Source organism: Neovison vison, chromosome 13 (assembly GCF_020171115.1).
Source record: "Neovison vison isolate M4711 chromosome 13, ASM_NN_V1, whole genome shotgun sequence".
Taxonomy (NCBI): domain Eukaryota; kingdom Metazoa; phylum Chordata; class Mammalia; order Carnivora; family Mustelidae; genus Neogale; species Neogale vison.
Genome location: NC_058103.1, coordinates 119,368,948 through 119,379,703, shown reverse-complemented (window position 1 = coordinate 119,379,703; position 10,756 = coordinate 119,368,948).

Sequence of the window (10,756 nt, the reverse complement as noted above, 5' to 3'; positions counted from 1 at the left end):
CCTAATCAATTCTGTTTGGTCATCCATGGCTTTCTCCAACCTAGCTATTGCCTGGATAATTGTTAGCCTGAATTCTCTTTCCGACATATTGTCTATGTTGATAGCCATTAGCTCTGTTGCAGAAGGTCCATCCTCTGTATTTTGCTTCTGTTGGGCATTCCTCCTCCTAGTCATTTTGGTGGGAGGTGACTGAACAGATGTAGCTGGATGTACCAACTCTGGTGCAGTCAAGGTGCACCCTGGAACACTTCTGAGCAATCAGGATTCCCCACCCAAATGAGAAACAAATGAAAAGAAAAAGGAAAAGAAGAAAAAGAAAAAGAAAAAAGAGAGAGAGAAATACAGGAAAGAAAGGGAAGATGAAAAAGAAGGTTCAGCCCAGATGGGCTCCAAGGTAAGATTTATGAAGTAGACAAACAAAAAGAGATAAAAAGACTGATACAAGTATATGGCAAGAGAAAAATAGTATATATATATGCAAATAAAGAAAGAACCTCGTCAAAAAGAACCACAAGTGTAAAATTTATATGCTATCAGGACAAACACAAAAAACACAGAAACACTGGTGGAAGAAGATGGAGAGTTCTTATAAATTCTCAGTGTGTGCGAGGAAGGTTGTTTTGATTCTTCCTGGACATATCTTGATATCTTTGTTAAAGGACTCAACTTTCCTAAGATAAAGGGGATTAAAAATTGGTTTACCTATAGGGGTAGTATTGATTGGGGAAAGGGGATTACTTTGAAGTTAACTCTATATGAATATTAGATGATAAAAATAAAAAAGGAATATACTAGACTAAACTAAACTAAAATTTTAAAAAAAGGAATTCAAAAAATAAAAATGCAAAAGAAAAACATAGGTGTATGTATCAAAAAGTTCACGTTAGAAAGGTATTATGGAATTTGATGTACTGTACAGCTCGCTGTGATGGTAAATAGGTTAAAAAAATTACCTATGTGTAAGAAGAAAAAAAAAATGAACCAGAATAGTGGAAACTAGTGAACAATACAAGTTTTCCTATGAAGTAGTGGTGGTTCTCTTGTAGTCTTTTTTTTTCTTTCTTGGTTTGTTTTCTGGGGGAGGGGCCTGCCACATGGGTTGTCAGTCAATGATGTTTCCTGAGTTGAGTCCTCCCGCCCCCCTCAAGGGGGTGGGCTCTGGGGAAACTGGTTTTTTTCAGGCTTTTGTTCTCTGGCAGTTTTTATGCTTGTTCACTTTTTTTCCTCTCACCTTGACCGCCTTTGATGGTTTTTGTAGTATTAGAAGAAATCAAACCGTACCCTGATCTCCCTCTCAGAGAGAAGCCTCAATCTGGGTAGAGAAGTGGAATAAATTCCCCCTTGGCCGCTGGCAGAGCAGGTTCCAAGTTGCAGACCCTGGGGGCGCAGGATCTTATGCTCGTACCCAAAGCCAAGGCAGTGGAGGCTGTCTGGGAGCTCCCCACTGCCAGAGAGGTTCCAAGCAGCGATCGCGCACTGAGATTTTGCCACCGGCCCAGGCTGGGAGTGCCCGGCTTGCACGCACCTCTTTTCAGAGGCGGCTGTGGGTCGGGCGCGCGCCTGGGGCACTGAGAACGGGGCGCTGGTTCGTAAACCCCAGGCTGGGCTTTTGCGCGCCTCTGTCAGGGGAAGAGTTTCAGGCATGCAGTTTAGGCTTTGAAACAATGGCGCGGGTCAAAGAGCGCCGGCCGGGCCTTTGTAACTCAGGGGAGCTTGAGGGACGTGCGCACGTATCTCAAGCTTTGTGGTAGGGCTAGCGCGCGTTCTGCAGATCGGCGTGGCTCCGGTCCCCTCACAGGAACTAGAATCCACGCATTCTCGGGCGCGCTGGCGGCTTAGGAACCAAGAGCGGTTTCTCCACAGCACTCTCTCTGCCTCCACGCCGGGGAGGCTGTCTGGGACCAGGGACTTAAGCCCCTGTCCCTAGCCTCCCCAATTCCCACAATTTCCCCCCGCAATCCTTTGCTCTTTTTGGAGTGCTTTCAACCAGTCTCCAAGTTAATGCTGGTCCCCAGACGCAGGGCACTCTCGCTTGTATTCGGGTATTACTTTCCAACCGGTCGCCTCTGGTGGCTCCCTCCCCCTTTTGTTTATCTTCCGATATCAGTCCGCTGTTCCCATTCCGCTTTACCTGCCCACTGGCGTCTTCTGCCCCTGTAGAGATCCAGACGTGTATAATTCTGATCTCAGGCTGATTTCATGGGTGATCGGAGTTCTTTGGTAGGTAATCAGCTCACTTTGGGGTACAGGCTGAAAAGGCGCCTCTTCCTACCATCTTCCCGGTATCTTGTCCCCCCCAAGTATGTGGATTTTTGAGATTATTTTAACTGGGCAATATATCCTTTGTAAGCTTTTAAGTAAATAAGCTCTTAACACATGATATTTTGCACTAAGATATTGTTGTTTTATTTGAGTTACTTGTGTAATTGTTGATTTGTCAGATATCTTGCAACTAGAAATCTGTGAACAAATCCATTAAGAATCTACTCTCTTGAAAATGCATTTTATAAATGCTTTGTATTAGGAAGGTGTTAACAGTAGCCTGTCATTTCTGCCACATATAAGACCATAATCTGAAACAGTTATCTCCCTGACAATTGCTCTGATGCCTGAAACTGGTAAGGTCTAGTGCTCTGAATGACTATCATTCAAAAAGAAATATAGAGCTACACACCTACTGCATGCATGTAACCTCTATGATGGTATTTACTATAATGGACATCATTTCTGCATCTAATTTTCAGTACAGAATTAACACTTCAAATCTGGAGAAGCATCTTGTGCCAATTGAAAGGTTGGGCATTCTCTTTAATTTTCCATATGTATTGTCTCATCTGCACACTTGAAACATCCACAATCACATAAACTCCAAGATGTAACTATGGAGTTATGAGACCCACCAAGATTTAGGGAAAGTATTGCCACACTATGGAACCAGGCAATTTTCTACCAGTTCAACAATTAAACTAATAGATTCTCTGTTGATAATCAAGAGTAAAGAGCCAAATAAAGTCATGTACATCCTATTGGCAAATGGTATCTGTGGCTGTTAAGTTTTTCTTTTTTTTAAATAATATTTTATTTTTTTAATTTCTTTTCAGTGTTCCAGAATTCATTGCTTATGCACCACACCCTGTGCTCAATGTAATATGTGCCCTCCATAATACCCACCACCTGGCTCACCCAACCTCCCACCCCTGGCCCCTTCAAAACCCTCAGATTGTTTTTCAGAGTCCATAGTCTCTCATGGTTCATCTCCCTTTCTAATTTCCCTCAACTCCCTTCTCCTCTCCATCTCCCCATGTCCTCCATGTTATTTGTTATGCTCCACAAATAAGTGAAACCATATGATAATTCACTCTCTCTGCTAGACTTATTTCACTCAGCATAATCTCTTTATTTTTTCAATTTATTTATTTTCAGAAAAACATTATTCATTATTTTTTCACCACACCCAGTGCTCCATGCAAGCCGTGCCCTCTATAATACACACCACCTGGTACCCCAACCTGCCACCCCCCAGCCACTTCAAACCCTTCAGATTGTTTTTCAGAGTCCATAGTCTCTCATGGTTCACCTCCCCTTCCAATTTACCCAAATTCCCTACTCCTCTCTAACGCCCCTTGTCCTCCATGCTATTTGTTATGCTCCACAAATAAGTGAAACCATATGATAATTGACTCTCTCTGCTTAACTTATTCACTCAGCATAATCTCATCCAGTCCCGTCCATGTTGCATAATCTCTTGCAGTCCCGTCCATGTTGATACAAAAGTTGAATATTCATCCTTTCTGATGGAGGCATAATACTCCATAGTGTCTATGGACCACATCTTCCTTATCCATTCATCTGTTGAAGGGCATCTTGGTTCTTTGCATAATTTGGCTACTGTGGCCATTGCTGCTATGAACATTAGGGTACATATGGCCTTTCTTTTTGCTACATCTGTATCTTAGGGGTAAATACCCAGTAGTGCAATTGCAGGGTCATAGAGAAGCTCTATTTTTAATTACTTAAGGAATCTCCACACTGTTTACCAAAGGGGATGCACCAACTTGCATTCCCACCAACAGTGAAAAAGGATTCCTCTTTCTCCACATCCTCTCCAACATATGTTGTTTACTGTCTTGTTAATTGGCCATTCTAACTGGCGGAAGGTGGTATCTCAATGAGGTTTTGATTTGAATCTTCCTGATGGCTAGTGATGATGAACATTTTTTCATGTGTGTATTAGCCATTTGTATGTCTTCATTGAAGAAGTGTCTGTTCATGTCTTCTGCCCATTTTTTGACATGATTATCTGTTTTGTGTGTGTTGAGTTTGAGGAGTTCTTTATAGATCCTGGATATCAGCCCTTTGTCTGTATTGTCATTTGCAAATATGTTCTCCCATTCTTTGGATTGCCTCTTTGTTTTTTTCACTGTTTCCTTTGCTGTGCAGAAGATTTTGAATTTGATGAAATCCCAAAAAAATCATTTTCACTTTTCTTTCCTTTGCCTTTGGAGACATATCTTGAAAGAAGTTGCTGTGGGCAATGTCAAAGAGGTTACTGCCTATGTTTTCCTCTAGGATTCTGATGGATTCCTGACTCAGGTTGAGATCTTTCATCCATTTAGAGTTGATCTTTGTGTATGGTGCAAGAGAATGGTCGAGTTTCAATCTTCTACACATAGCTGTCCAATTTTCTCAGCACCATTTATTGAAGAGACTGTCTTTTTTCCACTGTATATTTTTTCCTGCTTTTTTGATTATTTGACCACAGAGTTGAGGGCCCATATCTGGGCTCTCTACTCTGTTCCCCTGGTCTATGTGTCTGTTTTTAGGCGAGTACCATGCTGTCTTGGTGATCCCAGGTTTGTAGTAAAGCTTGAAATCAGGCAACATTATACCCCAGTTTTGTTTTTCTTTTTCAACATTTCCTTAGCAATTCAGGGTTTCTTCTGATTCCATACAAATTTTAGGATTGCTTGCTCCAGCTCTTTGAAAAACACCAGTGGAATTTTTATCAGAATGATATTGAAAGCAGAGATTGCTCTAGGCAGTATAGACATTTTAACAATGTTTATTCTTCCCATCCATGAGCATGGAATGGCCTTCCATCTTTTTGTGTCTTCTTCAATTTCTTTCATGAGTGTTCTGTAGTTCCTTGAGTACAGATCCTTTACCTCTTTGGTTAGGTTTAGTCTGAGGTATCTTATGGTTCTTGGTGCTGTAGTAAATGGAATCGATTCTCTAATTTCCCTTTCTGTATTTTTCATTGTTAGTGTATAAGAAAGCAATTGATTTCTGTACATTGATTTTGTATCCTGCCACATTACTGAATTGTTGAATAAGTTCTAGTAGTTTGGGGGTGGAGTCTTTTGGGTTTTCCATATAAAGTATCATGTCATCTGCAAAGAGAGAGAATTTGACCTCTTCATTGCCAATTTGAGTACCTTTTATTTCTCTTTGTTGTCTGATCACTGTTGCTAGGATTTCTAATACTATGTTGAGTAAGAGTGGTGAGAGAGGGCATCCTTGTGTTCCTGATCTCAACAGGAAGGCTGCAAGCTTGTTCCCATTGAGGATGATATTTGCTGTGGGTCTTTCATAGATAGATTTGATGAAGTTGAGTAATGTTCCCTCTATACCTAACTTTGAAGCATTTTAATCAGGAATGGATGCTGGATTTTGTCAAATGCTTTTTCTGCATCAATTGAGAGGGCCATGTAGTTCTTTTCTCTTCTTTTATTGATTTGTTCTATCACATTGATTTATTAGTGAATGCTGAACCATCCTTGTAACCCAGCGATAAATCCCACCTGGTCATGGTGGATAATCTTTTTAACGTACTGTTGGATCTTATTAGCTAGGATCTTGTTGAGAATCTTAGCATCCACATTCATCAGGAATATTGATCTTAAATTCTCTTTTTGGGTGGGGTCTTTGCCTAGTTTGGGGATCAGGGTAATGCTGGCTTCCTAAGAAGAGTCTGGAAGTTTTCCTTATGCTTGAATTTTTTGAAACAGCTTTAGGAGAATAAGTGTTATTTCTTCCTTGAAAGTTTGGTAGAATTCCTCAGTGAATCCATCAGGTCCTGGGCTTTTGTTTTTTGGGAGATTTTTGATCACTGCTTCAATCTTGTTACTAGATATTGATCTATTCAGGTTGTCCATTTCTTTCTGATTCAGTTTTGGAAGTTTATAGTTTTCCAGGAATGTGTCCATTTCATCTAGGTTGCTTAACTCATTGGCATAGAACTGCTGATACTAACTTCTGATGATTGTTTCTATTTCCTTGTTGTTAGTTGTGATCTCTCCCTTTTCATTCATAATTTTATGAATTTGGACCTTCACTCTTTTCTTTTTGATTAGTTTGGCCAATGGTTTATAGATCTTACTGATTCTTTCAAAAAACCAGCTTCTAGTTTCATTAATACATTCTACTATATCTCTAGTTTCTAGCTCATTCATCTCTGCTCTAATCTTGATTGTTTCCCTTCGTGTGTGTGGATTTGGCTTAATTTGTTGTTGATTCTCCAGTTCTTTAAGGTGTAAGACAGCTGATGTATTCTAGATTTTTCAGTTTTTTGAGGAAGGCTTGGATGGCTATGTATCTCCCCCTTAAGACCGCCTTTGCTGTATCCCATAGGTTTTAGACCACAGTGTTTTCAGTCTCATTGGTTTCCATGAATTGCTTAAGCTCTTCTTTGATTTCCTGGTTGATCCAAGCATTCTTAAGCAAGGTGGTCTTTAGCTTCCAGGTGTTTGAACTCCTTCCAAACCTTTCCTTGTGGTTGAGCTCCAGTTTCAAAGCATTGTGATTTGAGAATATGCAGGGAATAAATTCAATCTTTTGGTATCAGTTGAGCCCTGATTTGTGACCCAGTATGTGGTCTGTTCTGGAGTAGGTTCCATGTGCACTCAAGAAGAATGAGTATTCTGTTGTTTTAGGGTGGAATGTTCTGGATATATCTATGAGGCCCATCTGGTCCAATGTGTCATTCAATTCGTTCTTTATTGATTCTCTGCTTGGATGATATGTCTATTACTGAGAGTTGCATGTTAAGATCTCCAACTATTGGGGAACCTGGGTGGCTCAGTGGGTTAAAGCCTCTGCCTTCAGCTCAGGTTGTGATCTCAGGGTCCTGGGATCAAGCCCCACATCAGGCTTTCTGCTCGGCAGGGAGCCTGCTTCCTCCTCTCTCTCTGCCTATCTCCTCTGCCTACTTGTGACCTCTGTCTGTCAAATAAATAAATAAAAATCTTAAAAAAAAGATCTCCTACTATTAATGTATTCATATCAATATGACTCTTTATCTTGATTAACAGTTGTCTTATGTAATTGGCTGCTCCCATATTAGGGCATAAATATTTACTATTGTTAGATATGCTTGGTGGATAGACCCTTTAAGAATGATGTAGTATCCTTTTGTATCTCTGACTACAGTCTTTAGTTTAAAATCTATATCTGACATGAGAATCACTACCCCACTACTTTTGAGGCCCACTGGCATGAAAGATGCTTCTCCATCCCTTCTTTTTCAGTCTGGATGTATCCTTAGGTTCAAATGGGTCTCCTGTAGACAGCATATGGATGCATCCTGTCATTTTATCCAATCTGCAACCCTGTGCCATTTTATGGGTGCATGTAGGCCATTCACACTGAGAGTGATTATTGAGTGATGGGTTTTTATTGACATCGTGTTACCTGTGAAGTCTTTGTTTCTATAGATAGTCTCCATAAATTTCTGTTCAATGATATTCTTGGGGTTTTTCCTCTTTTATAGAACCCCCCTTAATATTTCTTGTAGTATTGGCTTGGTGGTCACATATTCTTTTAAACCTTGCCAGTCTTGGACCGAAGTGTCTTCATTCTCATTGGTTTCCATGAATTGTTTCAGTTCTTCTTTGATCTCCTGGTTGATCCAAGCATTCTTAAGCAAGGTGGTCTTTAGCTTCCAGGTGTTTGAGTTCCTTTGGAACTTTTCCTTGTGATTGAGCTCCAGTTACAAAGCATTGTGATCTGATAATATGCAGGGAATAATCTCAGTCTTTTGGTATCGGCTGAGTCCTGATTTGTGACCCAGTATGTGGTCTATTCTGGAGAAGGTTCCATGTGCACTTGAGAAGAATGAGTATTCTGCTGTTTTAGGGTGGAATGTTCTGTATATATCTATGAGGTCCATCTGGTCCAATGTCCAAAACCTATGGGATACAGCAAAGGCGGTCCTAAGGGGAAAATATATAGCCATCCAAGCCTTGCTCAAAAAAATTGAAAAATCCAGAACACACCAGCTGTCTCTACACCTTAAAGAACTGGAGGATCAACAACAAATCAAACCAACTCCACACATAAGAAGGGAAATCATCAAGATTAGAGCTGAGATCAATGAGGGAGAAACCAGAGATACAGTAGAACGTATCAATGAAACTAGAAGCTGGTTTTTTGAAAGAATCAATAAGATCGATAAGCCACTGGCTACACTAATCCAAAAGAAAAGAGAGAAAGCCCAAATTCATAAAATTATGAATGAAAAGGGAGAGATCACAACTAACACCAAGGAAGTAGAAACAATCATCAGAAGTTATTACGAACAGTTATATGCCAATAAGCTTAGCAACTTAGATGAAATGGATGCATTCCTGGAAAAATATAAACTACCAAAATTGAACCAGGAAGAAATCGACAACCTGAATAGACCGATATCTAATAACGAGATTGAAGCAGTGATCAAAAATCTCCAAAAAAACAAGAGCCCAGGACCTGACGGGTTCCCTGGGGAATTCTACCAAACCTTCCAAGAAGAAATAACACCTATTCTCCTGAAGCTGTTTCAAAAAATTGAAGCAGAAGGAAAACTTCCAGACTCTTTCTATGAAGCCAGCATTACCCTGATCCCCAAACCAGGCAAGGACCCTACCAAAAAGGAGAATTTCAGACCAATATCACTGATGAATATGGATGCTAAGATTCTCAACAAGATCCTAGCCAACAGGATCCAACAACACATTAAAAAGATTATCCACCATGATCAGGTGGGATTCATCCCTGGGCTACAAGGATGGTTCAACATTCGTAAATCAATCAATGTGATACAACAATTTAATATGAGAAGAGAGAAGAACCACATGGTCCTCTCAATTGATGCAGAAAAAGCATTTGACAAAATCCAACATCCGTTCCTGATTAAAACGCTTCAAAGTATAGGGATAGAGGGAACATTCCTGAACCTCATCAAATCTATCTATGAAAGACCCACAGCAAATATCATCCTCAATGGGAAAAAGCTTGCAGCCTTCCCGTTGAGATCAGGAACAAGACAAGGATGCCCACTTTCACCACTCTTATTCAACATAGTATTAGAAGTCCTAGCAACAGCAATCAGACAACAGAGAGAAATAAAAGGTATCCAAATTGGTAATGAAGAAGTCAAACTCTCTCTCTTCGCAGATGACATGATTCTTTATATGGAAAACCCAAAAGACTCCACCCCCAAACTACTAGAACTCATACAGCAATTCAGCAGCGTGGCAGGATACAAAGTCAATGTGCAGAAATCAGTGGCTTTCTTATACACTAACAATGAAAATACAGAAAGGGAAATTAGAGAATCGATTCCATTTACTATAGCACCAAGAACCATAAGATACCTGGGAATAAACCTAACTAAAGAGGTAAAGGATCTATACTTGAGGAACTATAGAACACTCATGAAAGAAATTGAAGAAGACACAAAAAGATGGAAGACCATTCCATGCTCTTGGATCGGAAGAATAAACATTGTTAAAATGTCTATACTGCCTAGAGCAATCTATACTTTTAATGCCATTCCGATCAAAATTCCACCGGCATTCTTCAAAGAGCTGGAGCAAATAATCCTAAAATTTGTATGGAATCAGAAGAGACCCCGAATCGCTAAGGAAATGTTGAAAAACAAAAATAAAGCTGGCGGCATCACCTTACCTGATTTCAAGCTTTATTACAAAGCTGTGATCACCAAGACAGCATGGTACTGGCATAAAAACAGACACATAGACCAGTGGAACAGAGTAGAGAGCCCTGATATGGACCCTCAACTCTATGGTCAATTAATCTTCGACAAAACAGGAAAAAATATACAGTGGAAAAAAGACAGTCTCTTCAATAAATGGTGCTGGGAAAACTGGACAGCTATATGTAGAAGAATGAAACTCGACCATTCTCTTACACCGTACACAAAGATCAACTCAAAATGGATAAAAGACCTCAACGTGAGACAGGAATCCATCAGAATCTTAGAGGAGAACATAGGCAGTAATCTCTCGATATCAGCCACAGCAACTTCTTTCAAGATACGTCTCCAAAGGCAAAGGAAACAAAAGCGAAAATAAACTTCTGGGACTTCATCAAAATCAAAAGCTTCTGCACAGCAAAGGAAACAGTCAAAAAAACAAAGAGGCAACCCACGGAATGGGAGAAGATATTTGCAAATGACAGTACAGACAAAAGGTTGATATCCAGGATCTATAATGAACTCCTCAAACTCAACCCACACGAAACAGACAAACACATCAAAAAATGGGCAGAAGATATGAACAGACACTTCTCCAATCAAGAAATACAAATGGCTATCAGACACATGAAAAAATGCTCATCATCATTAGCCCTCAGGGAGATTCAAATTAAAACCACATTGAGATATCACCTTACACCAGTTAGAATGGCCAAAATTAACAAAACAGGAAACAACATGTGTTGGAGAGGATGTGGAGAAAGGGGAACCCTCTTACACTGT